This window comes from Amblyraja radiata, chromosome 27, assembly GCF_010909765.2.
Source record: "Amblyraja radiata isolate CabotCenter1 chromosome 27, sAmbRad1.1.pri, whole genome shotgun sequence".
In the NCBI taxonomy this organism is placed as follows: domain Eukaryota; kingdom Metazoa; phylum Chordata; class Chondrichthyes; order Rajiformes; family Rajidae; genus Amblyraja; species Amblyraja radiata.
The window spans coordinates 8,889,772-8,909,767 of NC_045982.1; the positions used below are offsets into that span (position 1 = coordinate 8,889,772).

General features: G+C 45.7%; 1 long non-coding RNA gene across 1 annotated transcript; it reads left to right on the top strand.

Annotated features, from left to right (window-relative positions):
- The first annotated feature begins 3,781 nt into the window (after positions 1 to 3,781).
- Positions 3,782 to 19,578, top strand: LOC116988392. Its single transcript, XR_004415924.1, has 2 exons — positions 3,782 to 4,023; positions 19,434 to 19,578. It is a non-coding gene; the product is annotated as an uncharacterized LOC116988392 (long non-coding RNA).
- Positions 19,579 to 19,996: the final 418 nt, after the last annotated feature.

Consider the following 19,996-nt stretch of genomic DNA (forward strand, 5'->3'; position numbering starts at 1 on the left):
ATTGCAGTCATTGAGAGATCCCCGCACCCCGTGTCAACTAATTTTTCAATTAGTTATAAACAGTCATGTAGCACAGAAACAAGCCCTTCGGCCCAACGCGACCATGCCGACCAAGATGCCCCATCTAAACTAGTCCCATTTGACCGCATTCGGTACATATCCCTCTAAACCTTTCTTATCTATGTACCTGTCCTTTAAATGTGTTATTGTTGTTGTGCTGACCTTTAAAGGTTGTCAACTACCTCCTCTGGAAGTACATTCCATATACCCACCACCCGCTAAGTGCAAAGGTTGCCCCTCAGATTCCAATTACAACTTTCCTCTCTCCCCTTAAACCTCTGCCCTCTGATTCTTGATTCCCACTCCCTCGTTAAACGACTCCGTGCATTCACTCTATCACTCCCCCTCGAGAATGTAGCATACACCCAACACTTCAAGAATCTATCCCGCACTTTAAGAACGTTGCTTCTTCATTATATATGTTGATGTCTTGCTCATATTAGAAAATGTTTCTTAGAAGGTGAGAAATGTTCCCGCCATACAACATATTGCATTAAACTCAAAATAGAAGTTGTCCCAGCAGGATTAAAATGTTAAAACGAAACGCAATTTTCTCTCGTTTGTGCATCTCGAAACTGTATGTTTCAGCGGTACACAAAATTGCTGGGGAAACTCAGCGGGTGCAGCAGCATCTATGGAGCGAAGGAAATAGGCGACGTTTCGGGCCGAAACCCTTCGTCACCCGCTGAGTTTCCCCGGCAATTTTGTGTACCTTCGATATTCCAGCATCTGCAGTTCCCTTTTGAACACTGTATGTTTCAGCGGTTGGAGATGCTGAGACCAGGTTTATTCAGGGTTGAATCGAGTGGATTTTAGACTTTCGGAGAATCTGGTGTAAAGGCAAATGGGTGTGAAAATGGAGTTGAAGACAAAAATAAAATCAACCACGATCTCATTTAATGGCGCAGTGGTCTCGTGGGCAAGTGTGGCTAACATCTGATCTCATTTCCACACAAAATGCTGGAATAACTCAGCGGGTCAGGCAGCATCTTTGGAGAAAACGGGTGATCGGAACCCTTCTTCAGACTGAAAGTAGATGAGAAGGGGGGGGGGGGGGGGGGCGGCAAACAGGACCAGCAACAGATGACCAAGGACGAGTGAAGCCCATTATGACCCATTGTTAGTTGTGGAACAGGTGATAAGGAAGGGATTCAGAGATGATCTCATTCCATGTATTACATGGGAGGTGGACAGGGCACTGTATATGGGTCATAGATATTTAGTCGTTCTAGACCATTTAGCCCTTGTTCTGGCTCCGCCATTCAATCTGACAGTGGCAGATACTTTACTTCACTGAACTTAACTGCACTCACTCCATATCTGCCCATTTCCTCGCTATCTAAAATTGATCGATCTCTGACATGGACATACTCAGTGACCCTGAGCCTCTACAGCCTTCTTGTCCATTGAGGGGAGACATTTCCTCATCACTTCTATCCTGAATAACCACATTTTTATGGTAAGACTTTTACCCCTTGGTCTCAACAGGCCATCCAGAATTAACGTCCAATCGACATCTATCCAGCACTAATGTCCACTAGTCATAGGAGAAGAATAGGCCATTTGGACCATCGAGTCAACTGCGCCATTCAATCATGGCTAATCTATCTTTCCCTCTCAACCCCATTCTCCTGCTTTCTCCCTGTAACCTCTAACACCCTTTTTAACGTTGCATGTTTTAAAGAAATCACGTCTCATTCTTCCACATTCATGAGACGATGGGCATATTCTGGCTGAACTCATGAGAATGGGATTGAGAGGGAAAGATAGATCAGACATGATTAATTGGCGGAGTAGACAATATGGGCCAAATAGCCTAATTCTGCTCATACAACCTGTGAACTTATGAACTCACATCATACGGCTAACTGTGTTGATCTAATAACCCGAAATATTTGTGAGTTGATTATCCTTGCTGTACAATAGGTGTAGAACCAGCTACGTGATGGACTTGTTATATCATAGGACCCGGTACATAACTAATGGTTCTGCCACAGTGGACTTGTGGTTGCACCCTCTGTACTCCCTTCGCTGCTCCAAGAGGTTACTGCCCTTGCTCTTCGATGGGCCAACAAACCATTCCCTATCGTTTCTTCAGAGACTTTAGTTGTAATGGCTGGGTGCAACGAGCACCCCCCATGTGGGTTCTGTTCATCAATTCTCTAAACTGACTCAATTGAACTGGACAGACCGATGGCCGAGAGCCAGGAGGCCACCATCAGAACGTCTATGTGGATGCTTCCCAATTCAACTCTCAATGCCCGGGGCTGCTCTGGCGAAGGTGACATAGAAACATAGAAACTAGGTGCAGGAGTAGGCCATTCGGCCCTTTTAGCCTGCACCGCCATTCAATATGATCATGGCTGATCATCCAACAGTATCCTGTACCTGCCTTCTCTCCATACCCCCTGATCCCTTTAGCCACAAGGGCCACATCTAACTCCCTCTTAAATATAGCCAATGAACTGGCCTCAACTACCTTCTGTGGCAGAGAATTCCAGAGATTCACCACTCTCTGTGTGAAAAATGTTTTCCTCATCTCGGTCCTAAAAGATTTCCCCCTTATCCTTAAACTGTGACCCCTTGTTCTGGACTTCCCCAACATCGGGAACAATCTTCCTGCATCTAGCCTGTCCAACCCCTTAAGAATTTTGTAAGTTTCTATAAGATCCTGTAAGTTTCTATAAGATTCTTTCAGACGAGATGTTAATATCTAAACGTTCAACTGATGCTGATTGTAAAGTTGCCAGCACACTCACTATGGGAGGAGGACACATGAAATAGCAGATGCCGGAATCTTGAACAATACACAACGTGCCCGAGGAACTCAGCAGGTCAGGCAGCATCTGTGGAGGCAATGGGCAGAGCGCTCTCTGGAGAGGAGTATGAGGGTTTGAAATGTCCCATTCGTTTATTATCTCAGTGACTGAGTATAGTTGGCAACGCCAGAGTGCGTTGGCCTTCCCTCAATATTCTTCAGAAAGTAGTGGCTAGTCGCCTCCTTGGACTGCTGCAGTTCTTCAGATGGAAACGCTTCCACAACAGTGGTGGATGGGGCTGGTCCAGAATTTAGACGCCGCGACAATGAACAAGTGAATGACTAGGGATGGGCCTATTGAGAAGTTAAGAAGACTGTAAATATAAGAACATATCTGAAAATAGACACAAAAAAAGCAGGGGACACCGAAGATAAACGCACAAATAACTGGATACACCGAAGCCGTGAGGCGTGTTTTTACATGTCTTGGGTCTTATATTGGTAGTCTTGGGGAAATGAGTTGGGAAAGTTTGGGGCGAGATGTGAAAGGCGAGGGGAATGCGGTGGGGGTGGGGTGGGGGCGTGTAAATTGACTTTTTGTTTTGAAGTGGCTTTGAGTTATCCCACACCCTGTCTGGAGTTTTTTTTTAAGTTATCCGGCGTTGAGGGGCATTCCGACGAAGCTGGGGAATGCAAAATTATCCGAGATTTATCCCCACAAGTAATCCCTTCCCCTTGCTCCTTGCGCCACAGGTGACTGGGGAACAACCTGGACTATTGAGAGGAGGCGAACCAAGCCCTTGAACCAACGGGAGGAAAAGGGAAAGCAAGTTGTGTTTGTTTATGTTAAAGTTTGTTTAAAAACGCAAACCAACATTTCCTTCGCTTGGAGATAGACGGCGCAGCGCTGAGTGGATTAGCCGTTGTCCTGGCGATGGTATAGAGGCGGCCCATTCACTCCCTGCCAGAGAAGGGAGCCGAGAGAAGTTTGCGACAAAACTCTTGTTGTTTGGCAGAAGTGATTCAGAAAACTATGGTTTGGGAGGGGAGGGGGGTTTGGGGGGGGGGGGAGAGAAAATTCACATTATCTGATCATAGCAGTTACGAGACGAAGTCTCCCACACTCTCCAATAAGGGGTGCGGAGACTGGAGAGATACAACACAATGGACACCGCTGAAAGTGACTCAACTGAAAGCTCTCAAAGGTAAGGAATAGGTTATCTGCTACAAAACGGAGGACACAACGCGTCTGGTCCATTGCCCTGGCGCCCTGGCAGCGCGGTGGCATTTATTAAATATGCTAGTTATTAACTTCCTTAACAACCCCCCCCCCCCCCATCCGCGCTCCCCCCCCCTGCAACGTCTCTCTTTCCTCTCTCCCCACTCCCCACCCCTCCCCGCATCCCCTACGTGCTCCCACCCCTCCCCTCTCTCCCGCTCACCCCCTCCCCGCCAACCCACCCGCTTTATCTCTCCCTCACTCCGATGACCTTCCTGTGTCTAAAACGTAGCGTTTCACTGTTCCTCGTATGAAGCGACATTGTTTAGTTTAGAGACACAGGCCCTTCGGCCCACCGAGTCCGCACCGACCCGTGATCCCCGCACCTTAACACCATCCTACACACAGTAGGGACATGTATCCCAATTAACCTACAAAACCTGCACGTCTTCGGAGTGTGGAAGGAAACCGGGAATCTTGTGGGGAAAACCCCACGTTCACGGGGAGAACGTACAAACTCCGTACACACAGCGCCCGTAGTCGGGATCGAACCCGTGTAGCCACCGTGCCGCCCATAAAACATACCCAATGAAGCTCAGGAATTAATTAAGTATATGCTATAATTTGAAGGGAGCGGGGTGATATGGGGATAATCTGTCAGAAGTGGCATGTTGTTTGAGTGTGTGTGTGAGAATGAGTGTGTGTGTTCGTGTATGTGTGTCTGTGTGAGTGAGTATGTGTGGGTGTCTGTGTGAGTGAGTGTGTGTGTTGGTGAGTGTGTGTGTGTGTGTGTATGTGTGTGTTAGTGAGTATGTGTGTGTGTTAGTATGTGTCTGTGTGTGAGCGAGTGTGTGTGTGTCTGTGTGTGAGTGAGTGTGTGTGAGTGAGTGTGTGTGATTCTGTGTTGTGTGTTGCTGTTCCCTGCATCCTCCCGGGGTGGCGGCAGTCCGTCCTCGGTCACTGAAACACTCAGCAGGTCAGGCAGTATCTGCGGAAAGAGAAATAATGAAGGTGTCAGATGCGAGACGTTGTATTTAAGGCAGAGGTAGATATAGTCTTGATTAGTACAGGTGTCAGGGGTTATGGGGAGAAGGCAGGAGAATGGGGTTAAGTGGGAGAGATAGATCATGTGGAGTAAACTCTAAAGGCTGGATGCCAAATTCTGCTCCTATCACGTATGACCCTATGACCTCATGCACTTGACCTTTAACTAGATCTACCCTTTGTTTCTCAAGCTCTGGGATTCACGCAAGTGTTCCAGTTCTCACTTCAGCGCCAGTTGCTGCATCAATTTCACTGCACCAATTGGTGTATGTGACAATAAAATAAATGTCTTTTGTCCTTTGTCCTTTGCCTTTGTTGCTGCAGAGTGAATGCACCTGCGATGGCCATAATGTCCAAGTGGCTTGCTTATCAAATAATATAAAACAGTTGTTCATTCTCCCCCTGCCCCTGTTCATTCTCCTGCCTTCACCTCATAAACCTATGACATCCTGATTGTACTGATTGGGGATGATTGGCCATGATCGCATTGAATGGCGGTGCTGGCTCGAAGGGCCGAATGGCCTACTCCTGCACCTATTGCCTATTGTCTATTGTCTATAGTACAGCACTGGAACAGTGTGCACGTTGCACACCATTAAAAACATTTCCCTGAGTCCAGGTACTGGAATTCACAGCTCAAATAGCAGTGTGGGATTATCAGCACCACCAGTATTGCAGTTGTTGCAATCAATAACACTGTAAGACTTTCAAGGACATCCTATTAACCATCTTCTGAACTTGTTTTATATTTAAAAGTATTCAAACCCTTAGGAAATTTGGCAGTCACTCATAAAGCAAATTTCTAAATATAACAATGGCCCAAAAATCATGGTTTAATATAATAGGCAAAACACAGATCTATGACCAGTTACTACTGGAATCAGAAATTCAATATGATTTTATTAGTTGGAGTGTTCATGGTTAACATAATATCACAACACAATGTAATATCATAATCAACATCTTTAATGTAGGAGCAACATAATTAAGACTAATGAGCGATTAAAAATTAGTTGCAATTAACTGTGCATTTATAAAAAATGACAAGTAAATTGTGGTTTTAATTGGATTGTAAAACAAAAATATATCACCAATATTTTTGAAAGGCATGAATGGAAAATATTTTTTTGTCTTTGTGAGGAAGTGAATGAAAGGTGGTGTGAAAGGCAGGGCGTAAAGCAGTGAGTATGGAGTGGAATAGAGAGGGGATGGGGTAGAAGGGGGAAATGGCCTCAGGGAGCCCATGCCTGCACTGCACCTCCTCTAGTCTCCTTACCTCTTTCCCCCCTATCTCCCTTACCCTTCGCCTCTCTCATCTCAGTACATTTGATTCCTTATCAACTTGCCCTTCTTTCCTTTGTCTCTCTCCTGCCTCCCATTTCTTTCCCCTTCCCTATTTCTACCTCTCCCAGTTATCTCTCCTTTTCTTCACATATCTTTTCTTTCCTCTTCTTCCTCTCTTCATCTCCTGTTAATCCTCTCCCCTTCACTCTTCATCCACTTTTACCATCTCTTCCCCCTAAAAACCTGCCAGCCCTCCATCACCCCCTCACTGTCCCACACCAATTTTCTCTCTCCCCTATTCTCTACCTTCCTTTCTCCTCCCTATACCTTCTGTTTCCTCTGACTCTTCCTTTCACTACATTCTCCTCCCTTATTGTGCTCCTCTCTCCTCTCCCATTTCTCCGCTCTCTCTTAGCTGCCTCCCTTCATTCCTCACCTTCACTATCTTGACTATCACTCACTTCCCTCCTCATTTTCACAGCTCCACTCTCGTTTCCACGCCTTCCCTCTTTCGCTCAGTCACAGTCTTAGTATCCTTTCTCCCAATGTTTTCCCTCTCCTTTCTCTCTCTTTTCTCTCTCAAACGTAATTCATCACTGGGTTGGGGGACAAGCAATGCAAGGCCAGGACCTATGCAGGGTTTCCTGGCATGGTCCTTCCACAAGACTGCAAAGCTTAAAATGCCTTATCATAAATACAGGCAACCCATGCAACCTAACTAATAGTCACATAATCATAAAGTCATACAGCATGGACCAGGCCCTTCGGCCCAACTTGCCTGTGTCAACCAAGATGCCTCAACTACACTAGATCTGCCTGCCTGCTTTTGGCCCATATCCCTCGACACCTTTCCTCTCATGAACTTGTCCAAAACGTTGTAACAGTACCTGGCTCAGCCATCTCCTCAGGCAGCTCATCCCTTATACCCACACCCTCTTGTGAAAAAGTTACCTCTCAGGTTACTATTAAATCTTTCCCCTCGCACTTTAAGATGTGCAAGGCTAATTTAGTAATGTGGATCTTGCCACATCTCATGAAAAAATGAAATGTATTCAACGGTTGAACTTGAATCTGAAGTTGGAATTCCAAAGATTCCTATTAGCTTCTCTGAACACATTTCAGTCTCAAGATGGTTGACGCCCACTTCTGAGGCTATATTACAGATTTCTGCCTGATCTGTGCAGAGAGAGAACAAGTTAAGCACAATTGCAAATGATAGGACAGAGTTGATGTTATTATACATAGTGCGGGCCTGGATTGAGTGAATGTGGAGCGGATGTCTCCACTCATGGGAGAGTCTAGGACCAGAGGCCATAGCCTCAGGATAAATGGACGTACACTTAGAATGGAGATGAGGAGGAATATATTTAGTCAGAGGGTGGTGAATCTGTGGAATTCATTGCCACAGACGCCTGTGGAGGCTGTCAATGGGTACCTTTAAACTGGAGATTGACAGGTTCTCGATTAGTACGACTGTCAGGGGTGATGGGGAGAAGGCAGGAGAATGAGGTTCAGAGGGAAAGATAGATCCGCCATGATTGAATGATGGAGTAGACTTGATGGGCCGAATGGCCTTGTTCTGTTCCTAGAACTTATGTACTTATTTGTATTTTGAAGATGTATTTGGATTCAATGAAAATAAATTCTTAGTTGGCACATAATATGTGAGTATAGAAACTGTTCAGTTTGTTTGCATTGGGAGATGTTATCATTATGGTCTCGGAACAACATCCTTCTCACCCATCACAAGTGCTGACGTTTACACTGAAATTGCACCCTCCGTAACCCATGTTTGCAATGTGATTCCACTAGATGTCCTGGATTAAGCTCAATGGATCAAACAGCTAACTCGTGGTCATTTGTTTGCTACTGGCCTCTTCTGCAGAGCAAATGCATTATGAGCTGCAAGTGACATTGAAACTTATTGAAACTTACCGAATAGCGAAAGGCCTGGATAGAGTGGATGTGGAGAGGATGTTTCCACGGGTGGGGAGTCTAGAACCAGAGGGCATAGTCTCAGAATAAAAGGACGTACCATTAGAAAGGAGATGAGGTAGAATATCTTGAGTCAGAGGGCGATGAATCTGTGGAATTAATTGTCACAGATGGCTGTGGAGGCCAAGTCATTGGGTATTTTTAATGCAGAGATGGAAAAATACTTGATTTGTAAGGGTGTCAAGGGTTATGGAGAGAAGGCAGGCGAATGGGGTTGAGAAGGAAAGATAGATCAGTCATGATTGAACAGCAGAGTAGACTGGAAAGGGCCGATAGGCCTAATTCTGCTCCTGTGATCTATGAACATGAAATATGTAGCAGAAGAATGGGAGCATCCACATTAAAAGCTCACAGTCCAGCTCTCCTTACCTATTGATAATGTCCTTACAGTATGCTGTAACCCGTTTTGCCCTTTCCCATCCAGAACAATTAAAACAGCAAGCATGCTCCTAATGTACTGTAACCAGTGAGAGTTTCTTGTTAATTTTAGTGTCTCACACCTCATTAGTCCTGCTCCTGTGTGATGAATTGCAGTCAAACTAGGTCTGATCTGTTCTCATCAAGTTTTTAAGAAAGAACTGCAGATGCTGGAAAATCGAAGGTAGACAAAAGTGCTGGAGAAACTCAGCGGGTGAGGCAGCATCTAAGGAGAGAAGGAAATAGGGGACGTTTCGGGTCGAGACCCTTCTTCAGACTCATCAAGCATTGTTGCCACTGTGGATGAAGAGGAAGAGATGTGGTGGGATTAGTGGCAACACCAATGGGTCAGCAGCAGAAATCCTGAATGATTTACTCCTCTCTATTCCAGACATGTTAGAGTCCATTGTAGATAATCAAAGCCACAGGGGTGACCTACTAATTCAGCACAGAGTATGGAGCAAACCCAGAGCTGATATGGTGTAAGACTTACTGCTTAAAAGATCTGGGAGACTTTCACTGATTCCAGTCAAAGTGAGTGGGATGGAGTGTGTAAGAAGGAACTGCAGATGCTGGTTTAAACCGAAGATAGACACAAAAAGCTGGAGTAACTCAACGGGACAGGCAGCATCTCTGGAGAGAAAGAATGTGATGTTTTGGGTCAAGACCCTTCTTCAGACTGGTTAGGGATAAGGGAAATGAGAAATATAGACGGTGATGTGGAGAGATAAAAAACAATGAATAAAAGATATGCAAAAAGGTAATGATGATGAAGGAAACAGGCCGTGGTAAACTGTTTGTAGGGTGAAAATGAGAAGCTAGTGTGACTTGGGTGAGGGAGGGATAGAGAGAGAGGGAATGCCGGGGTTACCTGAAGTGAGAGAAATCAATATTCATACCACTGGGCTGTAAGCTGCCCAAGCGAAATATAAGATGCTGTTCCTCCAATCTGCGTTTAGCCTCACTCTGATAATGGAGGAGACAGATAGGTCTGTGTAGGAATGGGAAGGAGAATGAAAGTGTCCAGCAACTGGGAGATCAGGTTGGTTCAGGCGGGCTGAGCGAAGGTGTTCCGCGATATGATCGCCCAGTCTGCGTTTGGTCTCGCTGATGTATAAGAGTCCACATCTTGAACAACGGATACAGTAGTAGAGGTTGGAGGAGGTGCAAGTGAACATCTGCCTAACCTGAAAGGACTGTCAGGATAAATACTTTTTCAGACGTTCTGGCAGGGATAGGGCAGCAATCGTCACTGAATACCGAAGCAACATTATCTATCTGTAGGGCATTGCGAGCTAGACTGTGAGACGTTAATAGGGATGCTCCCATTCCTTTGGTGCTTGAGATGCCTCTTTATTAACAATTGGTAATGATATTCAGTCTTCAGGGGATGCCAACAGCAACAAGTGTATATAAGTAAGTTATTCGACCCATTGAGTCTGCTTCACAGTAGCTATTGGAAACACTGCAACCATGGGAACAGAGGAATGCATTTTTCACATCAGCATCAATACTTGAAATGGGTGTGTGTGAAGAATATCACCGTTCCCATCTCAGGATCAGCACTCATCGCGGAACCCCATACTTAGAGAGAGGTCCAATTAGCTGAGGTCCAGGGGAGTCTATACACCCAAACAGGATTAATGAGCTCCTTCAGGATCAGATTGGAACACTCACTGTGTGGGGGAAAGCTCCCGATGATAACATTGTCTTTTAAGTTCTATTATTGTACGAGGGGTAGTGAGTAAAACACAAAAAGTTAAAATAAATGCCGAAATTTCTGGAATTAAACAATAGATCTGCTGGGCTAATCAAAGGAAAAAGTTGGAGTGAGGTTTGCCCCAGGCCTTTCCTCGGCAATAATATATTCAGCTTCTTACGATTTTCTTGTTGTGTTATACCTTGTCCCAAAACAAAACCAACTGGCTTCTCGCTGGGAGAGATAATTTGCAGGTTGCATGCAATATGGTTCAATGGTGTTATGGTTCAATGCTACTTTATTATATCTAAGGACAGTGAGATTTTTTTTTAGTGCCCAGTTAAATTGCTAACTGCAGCGACTTCACTCTAACTTTGTCCCCGGACAGATAACACTTGCTCACTGGTAACTGCTGTGACGTGAACAGGGTTCAAAGTCATTTGGACCTTGATTGTAGAGACGGACGGTGTTCGATCGCTTTATTCTCCAAATGAGTCATTGGATGTCTCTTGCTATCAATTTACCTCTGCGTTTTATAAGGAAGATCCGAGAGAGACACAAAAAGCTGGAGTCACTCAGCGGGACAGGCAGCATCTCTGGAGAGAAGGAATGGTCGACGTTTCAGGTCGAGACCGTGGTGATTGCAAGATGCAGTGGCCACACACACACACACACACACACACACACACACACACACACACACACACACACACACACACACACACACACACACACACACACACACACACACACACACACACACACAAGGTGCAGGGTGGTTGAGGGGGTTTCAGTAGATGACCTCCCGCTTGTACGTGTTCAGCACAGGATCCCGCTGTTGATCACCAGCTGTCAATGGTGAACAATGGCTGCCAGAACCCCCCGTGTTGCAGAATACACCACAGTGTGATTGTAACGCTGAGGACTTGTACCCCATCCTGTCACTGTTGTGGGTCCACTATATTGCTTCGGTTGGGCCCGGCAGGAGCAGAATGTTACCAGTGGCCATGGACTCCGATACTGAGTGCAGGAGCACCTAGGATTTGCTTCTGAGATAGCAATAGGGCAAAGATAGACTCAACGTGCTGGATGGAGTAGGGTCAGGCAGCATCTCTGGAGAAAAGGGTGGGTAACGTTTAGGGGCGGGATCCTTCTTCAAACAACCCAACAACAAGAGCTGCCTCCCTTTTTGGAAACCATGAAGATAATTTGTAATAATGACAATCGACATCCGCATCCAATGTATTATTATTATTTTAGACGCAAAGTGCTGGAGTAACTCAGCGGGTCAGGCACCATCTCTGGAGAACATGGAGAGGTGGTGTTTCGGGTCGGGACTCTTCTTCGGACCCTAAACGTCACTCGTCCATTTTCTCCAGAGATGCTGCCTGACCCGCTGAGTTACTCCAGCACTTCGTGCCTATCTTCGGTATAAACCTGCATCTGCAGTTCCTTTCTACTCAGATCATAGGACAAGGCGTTGCTGAGAATCCATTTGGGGTATTGTGCTCAGTTTTGGTCACCCTGCTATAGGAAGGATGTCATTAGGTTGGACAGGGTGCAGAGAAGATTTACCGTGGATGTTGCTGGGACTCGAGGGCCTGAGCTACAAGGAAAGGTCGGGCAAGCTACGAAATTATTCATTGGAGTGCAGGAGGTTGGGGTGTGATCTTGCAGAGGAGTATTGAACCACCAGGGGAATAGACACGGTGGATGCACAGAGTATTTTACCCAGTGTTGGGGAATCGAGAACCAGAGGGGAAAGGTTTAAGGCGAGAGGAGAAATATTCAGTAGGAACCTGAAGGGCAACTTTTTCACTCAGAGGATAGTAGGTATATGGAACGAGTTCTAGAGGAGGTAGTTAAGGCAGGTACTGTGACACAATTTAAAAGACACTTGTGTAGGAAGGAACTGCAGATGCTGATTTAAAGCGAAGATAGACACTTGGAGAGGTGCATGGTTAGGAAAGGTTCGAGGGATGTGGGCCACACGCGGGCAGATGGGACTAGCTTAGATTGGTCGGCATGGACGATTTGGGCCGAAGGAACTGTTTCCGTGCATTATGACTCTACGACAATCGGGGATGTTTGTCGACTTCCGTGTCACCTACCGAGCTCTTGAGTCGGGCTGTTCAGTTATGCCGCGGAATTCATACAAGAACGCACTGGAAGCTGAAGTCACTTTGGATTCCATTTGCTTTAATGCCCCTTGAACTTGAGAAGCTAATTTCAGCGCTCTGTGAATGTTCAGCAGGTAAAGCCAAAGGCCTCTCACTACAACACTAGCCCCTGCAGGGCTGGCCTTAAGCCGATTTGACCGATTGCCCCCAATTGGGCCCCGCGCCTAATGGGGGCCCCGCACTAATGTTCCGTATTTCGTACGGAAATACGAATTCTCTTTGTTAAATAAAGATTTTTTTTTTTAATTCGCCATCCGGATTTTTTTTAAACGAACATGTATAACAACCGCTGCACGGCCATCAGACACAAACGATTGGTTAACTAGTACTGTTAGCACTTCTTAACATTAAGTAGTTAACAAGTTGTTATACAAAGTCATCAATCTGCATCCATCCACATTCCTCAGTAAATGTTATTGTGTTTTGAATGAGTATTGGTTGAATGAGAATGGCACGAATTGGTTGCCGCTGCTCTCTCTTCACACTGTGTTTTTGATTTTCTGTTTTCGGAATGAATTCTGTTTTTAATTTGTGTCTCTGTGATGTCTTTATTACTTATTTTATTCTGATTATATGTTTTACTATGTAAGGTGTCCTTGAGATTTTGTATGAAAGGCGCCCATTAAATATAAAATTTATTATTATTATTATTATTAATGACGCCATGTTCCTTTGAATAAAATTCACGCGGCGTCAATAATACTTGTTTAAAACACAATTACATTCACTGAGGAATGTAGATCGATGACACATTGAGAATTTCTTTAAACTCACCATCATGAGTGAGGGCCCCGGACCGCGAGAAGGGGCTTCTTCCTGGTGTGCTGGTTAGTCATTCACCTACCGACCCACGTTGTGTCTCTCTGTGTTTTGCTCTCTCTCTCTCGCTCTCTCTCCCGCTCCCCATCTCGTCTCTCTCTAGCTCTCTCACCCTGTTGCCTCGGCATTCCCGGAATCATTGACGCTTAGCGGTAGACAAAAATGCTGGAGAAACCCAGCGGGTGAGGCAGCCGCCTTGACCGCTGAGTTCCTGAACTCCCGGAACTACCTGAACTCCCGGTGGCTCAGCACTTCAACTCCCCCTCCCATTCCCAATCCGACCTCTCTGTCCTGGGTCTCCTCCATTGCCAGAGTGAGCAACACCGGAAATTGGAGGAACAGCACCTCATATTCCGCCTGGGTTGCTTGCGTCCGGATGGCGTGAACATTGAATTCTCCCAATTTTGCTAGCCCTTGCTGTCTCCTCCCCTTCCTTAACCCTCGAGCTGTCTCCTCCCATCCCCCCGCCCTTGGGCTCCTCCTCCTCCCTTTTTCCTTCCTTCTCTCCCCCACCCTCCATCAGTCTGAAGAAGGGTTTCGGCCCGAAACGTCGCCTATTTCCTTCGCTCCATAGATGCTGCTGCACCCGCTGAGTTTCTCCAGCATTTTTGTGTACCTCCTCCAGCACTCTGTGTTTTTTGTTTGGCTCTGAAGTTGAAGGTGGTTCAGCGGGACGGGCAGCGGCTCTGGGGAGAGGGTTGCGTTTCTGGTCGAGACCCTTCTTCAGACAATCACAAGTACTCTCACCGACGAGAGTTCAATTCAGTCTGAAGAAGGGTCTTCTCTCCAGAGTCGCTGCGCTGCCTGGCCTGCTGAATTACTCCGGCTTTATGTCTATCTTCAATTTCAGAGAAATACAATTTCTCACGGGGGGCTTATAACGTCTCTAACCCCCTCTGGGCCCCTCTGAACACCTCTAAACCCCCTCTATTCCCCTCTATTCCCTCCTATTTCCCTCTATAACACATCTAAACCCATCTGAAGCCCTCTAAACATCTCTAAACATCTAAAACTAGGAGGCTACAAGGTGACTTGTATAGGCTGGGTGAGTGGGCAAATGCATGGTAGATGCAGTATAATGTGGATAAATGTGAGGTTACCCACTTTGGTGGCAAAAACAGGAAAGTAGGCTATTATCTGAATGGTGGCCGATTAGGAAAAGGGGAGATGCAACGAGACCTGGGTGTCATGGTACACCAGTCATTGAAAGTAGGCATGCAGGTGCAGCAGGCCGTGAAGAAAGCGATTGGTATGTTAGCATTCATAGCAAAAGGATTTGAGTATAGGAGCAGGGAGGTTCTACTGCAGTTGTACAGGGTCTTGGTGAGACCACACCTGGAGTATTGCATACAGTTTTGGGCTCCTAATCTGAGGAAGGACATTCTTGCCATAGAGGGAGTACAGAGAAGGTTCACCAGACTGATTCCTGGGATGTCAGGACTTTCATATGAAGAAAGACTGGATAGACTCGGCTTGTACTCGCTAAAATTTAGAAGATTGAGGGGAGATCTTATAGAAGCTTACAAAATTCTTAAGGGGTTGGACAGGCTAGATGCAGGAAGATTGTTCCCGATGTTGGGGAAGTCCAGAACAAGGGGTCACAGTTTAAGGATAAGGGGAAATCTTTTAGGACGAGATGAGAAAAACATTTGTCACACAGAGAGTGGTGAATCTGTGGAATTCTCTGCCACAGAAGGTAGTTGAGGCCAGTTCATTGGCTATATTTAAGAGGGAGTTAGATGTGGCCCTTGTGGCTAAAGGGATCAGGGGGTATGGAGAGAAGGCAGGTACAGGATACTGAGTTGGATGATCAGCCACGATCATATTGAATGGCTGTGCAAGCTCAAAGGGCCGAATGGCCTACTCCTGCACATATTTTCTATGTTTCTATGACTGCGTCCAACTGCTGTCTGGTTCGTTGATCGGTTTGCTAGATATGAACTGTTTTGGGAGAGAAAAATGCTCACATAGAAACATAGAATCATAGAAAATAGGTGCAGGAGTAGGCCATTCGGCCCTTCGAGCCTGCACCGCCATTCAATATGATCATGGCTGATCATCCAACTCAGTATCACGGCAGACCAAACGTGTTAAACAGATATTGGTCAGATATTGAGCTATACACAGTAAGAAATCATGTGAAATAATCACTGAATTTAATTTTAAATGAATGTACCTGCATGTTATACTGTTTAGTTTGGAGATACAACCAGATAGTCCACTGAGTTCGCAACGACCAGCGATTTTTGTTACAGATTTGACAATTTAATTTGGCGGCCAATCAATCGCTGTCTCTAAGGGAGTTGCATCCAATCACCAACCAGCTTGCTTTAAAATTCACGTCCAATCAACAAATAGGTCTCCTCCCGTCCAATCAGCCGCTGTCTCCAAGGGCATTGTGTCCAATCACATAATGCAGTTTAATGGTAATTAGCAGCTACGGTAAAGGTTGGAAGCCAGCGGAGATACTGACAGTCAAACGGGAGGGAGCAGGAGAGATTCACACAGTGTATAATCCATCGCACCTAATGTACAATTTCATAATATATACTAAATAACTGGGCTGACACACCTTGGCTGGGAACCTGGGGCCCACCAAAATTGTTCCCAATTGGGCCCCGCACATCCTAAGGCCGGCCCTGAGCCCCTGTCTGTCTCCCCAGCTGGCTTGAGAAGCTGGCTCTAATGACACTGTCATTATGACATGAAAAGGCGGCCGTGATTGATGGGCAGATCAGCCGTGTTATTAAATGGCAGAACAAGCTCTAAATAGCCCACTCCTGCCCTACAACAGTACTATGCTCCAGTAATGCCCTTCCATTCAATTACGTGGAGTGGAGAACGTGCTCCTTAGGGTGGGCAAGTTAAAGGGGAGATTCATTAGCATTTAAAATTAAGTAGTTGAGATAGTGTAAACAGGATGAGTGTGTTCGAAACCTAGTCAGGTCGGTACCCAAAGAATATAAAGCGAATGCACGCTTCTGCGGATTTAGGCAAGGGATTGGTGGCGTGTTGGCGGAGATGCGAAAAGTCATTTAAGCTCGGAGAATTGCGAATTTGAATCTAACGCTCGAAAGAGTGAAGGAAACCTCGAAGATTCAAGGGGGATTCGAGTAATTTCGCGGCTCCGGAGAGAGCAGGCGTGAAAGACAACACAGTGTTTAAAGTAATAGCAGGAACACGATCGGCCGAGTGGTCACTCTGAGCGTTGCCGTTCTATCATCCCATTTGTTGTTCTATTAATGCTATTTATCAGTGGATTAAAACGTCGAATGTGGAATCAAACTCGCTCGACAGCACAAGGTTCGGAAAGCACTTTCAATCTTTATTCCCGCAAAATAGTTACATTTGCAATCGAGTTTGTTGCAGATTCCATGAAATTACATGCATGCAGTAAGTACCACGGTATATATTTTAATTAACCAAGGCCCAAAACGCAGCTGTTTTTTTTTTCTCTTTCTGCTGCGACTCTGGGTTCAAACCTCCAACTGAGCTCATGGGATGAGCATTCCCCCAGGATAGCCAACAGTGATTCGCTCCATCAAACCCCAGGACACATCCGCCGTTATAAATATGGATAACCCCACCGCGGCGAATAGGCTTTGAAAGGCAATTGCGAAACGCCTGTCATTTGATGGCTGCACCTGTTTCTGTGTGAGGTTTAAAAAATACTGCTCTCCCTTTGGACCTGAGTGATGTGGAATAAAACTCTTATCTAGAGGGGAGAGGGGGGGGGGGGATAGAGAGAGATAGAGAGAGAAAGGGAGGGAGAGAGGGAGAGAGAGAGAGAAAGAGATAGAGAGAGAGGGAGGGGGAGAGAGAGAGGGCGAGAGAGGGTGAGAGAGAGAGAGATAGAGAGAGATATATACCATTCCCCTCCCCCCTCAACTGGTGAATATGCAAATATCAGAAAGAAGCTAGGCACATATTTCCGTCTGTAAACGGTCTTTGACTGACTGCAGGCCCTCCGGGAGCGCTTTCTATCAAGAGTCCCAGACATGTATGCATTTTTTAATTCCTTGTGGAAATATCCATCGAAAACAAGAAGGGAATCAAAAGATTTAAACAAAAACACACACACACACACACAGAAATGACAACGTTATGCCATTTCACTTTTCATTAGGTCGCAACAAGTGTTTGGCAATTTCCCGCTCCTTCTGTTCACCTGGGCATCACCAGAATAAAGTATTTATCAATGTACAAACATCTTGGAAAACGAGTGGTTTCCATGCACACTTAATCTCACTGCGTCATTTACGTATTACTAGTGTTTAGTTAAAAGTTAGTGGGATAATAGGGTGGAAAACAACGAATAATCCCCAATTTTAAAGGCAAACATTCTTGCTCATATACTCGTGCATTTCCACTCGTTCGTAGACGATTTAATAGACGATGCCGGATTAAAGTTGGCACCCTGTACCTGCATCCTCCCACCTGAAGTGGCGCTGCACCCCCCCCCCCCCCCCTTGGGAAGAAAGTAACATTGGAGTGGCATATTTACTTAGCTTCCTCATAAATATGTACATCATCACTTATAATGGAAAGCGTGCACTGAATATCCATGTGTACATAAATCTGTATTACAATAATGTGTTATCAATAGCGTATGTCCAGGGAAGTGTTATAGAAAATATATCAATGGAAATAAATGTACTAGTTGTATAAATGCATGCTACATTTGACGAGGCCACATTGCTCCAGCTGTATATAACACAGAAACGAGCGACACTGTTCCTCAGAACCTACTGTGTGTACAATGTTAGCATCTTACCTTTTCTTCCTCTTCATCTTACATTCACCACACCTTTACATTCTATTCCTTTAGTATAGAAGCTGAGAGGTCATGTTGCAGTTGTATAAGTCGTTGGCGCGTTCAGAGTATTGTGTTCAGTTCTGGGCACCGTGTTATAGGAAATATGTTGTCAAGCTGGAAATAGGATTTACGAGGATTTTGCCAGGACTAGAGGGTCTGCGCCACAGGGAGAGGTCGAGTAGACTAGGACTCTTCCTTTGAGCGCAGGAGGATGAGAGGTGATCTTACAGAGGTGTATAAAATCACCAGAGGAATAGATCGGGACGATGCACATAGTCTCTTACCCAAAGTAGGGGAATCGAGGACCAGAGGACATAGGTTTAAGGTGAAAGGGAAAAGATTTAATAGGGTTCTGAGGGGTATCTTTTTCACACAAAGGGTGGTGGGTGTATGGAACAAGCTGCCAGAGGAGGTAGTTGAGGCAGGGACTATCCCAACATTTAAGAAACAGTTAGACAGGTAGATGGATATGACAGGTTTGAAGGGATACGGGCCTAACGTTGGCCGATGGGACAAATGTAGCTAGGCTATGTTGGCCGGTGTGGGCAAGTTGAGCCGAAGGGCTTGTTTCCATACTGCATCCCTCTATGACTCTATGGCTTCCGCTCGCGCGATTTGCACATCTCCCCCTTCGATACATTCCTACTGTTTGCAGAAATAACAATGAACCATTTTCCACGTGTTCTGTCAATGTTGTGCAGGGACGTTAACATTTGAAAGTTTTTGTTGTAACTCACTGCAGGTAAAGATAACAATAATGAACGTCCTCCCAACCTGGTTTGAGCTGTGGTTTGCTCTGTATTTGCGAAGGGAACGTGTCCTCGGAATGATATCTCTCCGATGCGGTGTCGCCCCTACGACACACGCCCCCAATCTGGAGAGTCAAAGACTTGTTCCAATATCACCACTAAATATATTTAAGTCAAGTGAATCTCGGCACCGTGACCTTGATGGTGGGAATCGCGGCCCGAAACTGCTTCTGCAGCCGTTTACAAACCAAGCCGATTAAACAGAGTGGACTCGCCCGGTTTGAGTTTAACGGGCAAGGGTGACTTGACAAATAAATATTTATACTTAAACTCAGAATATAGTGTCAATAAAACAATTATTTGCAATAACCATTTTTTTTGTCTCTTTTGCAGTGTGGGCTGATATCAGACTCTGTTCGTTTTGGGACAAAAGTCGGGACTACTGAGCAAATAGAACAAAAATGTGCACCGACTCGTGAACGGAAAATCTGCGGTTTAAGAGCAGAAGGAATCGGAAGGATGAGACGTGAAATTGGAGGAAAAAAATGGGAAGAATCCAGTACGGATTGGAGGTAAACATCCCTGACTCGGATTGCCAATAACCGCGTGTCTAGATGTGGGTTGAGGTGGCGATTGGGGCTCAGAAAGCTCAGAGATATTTTAGTCTGACCTGGGTGACATGGTCTAAGGCCGCATCTAACAGCCCGTGCCCGGGAACAGCCGGCGCGCTTCGCTTACATTGGGAAATCCGTGAAGTTCTGAGGCTTCTCTCCCAACCGCGGCTGAATCAGCGGACATCTGGCTGGCGGGCCGAAGCCACACTTTTGTAGAAAGACCTGTTTACTAAAGGAAATAACAATAGAACATTCTGGAAACGCGCTGCGGTTCGGACGGGTCTCGGGGAGGGAGAGCCAGACTAACGTTTCAAGTTGACGACGTTTCCTCACAGTGACATC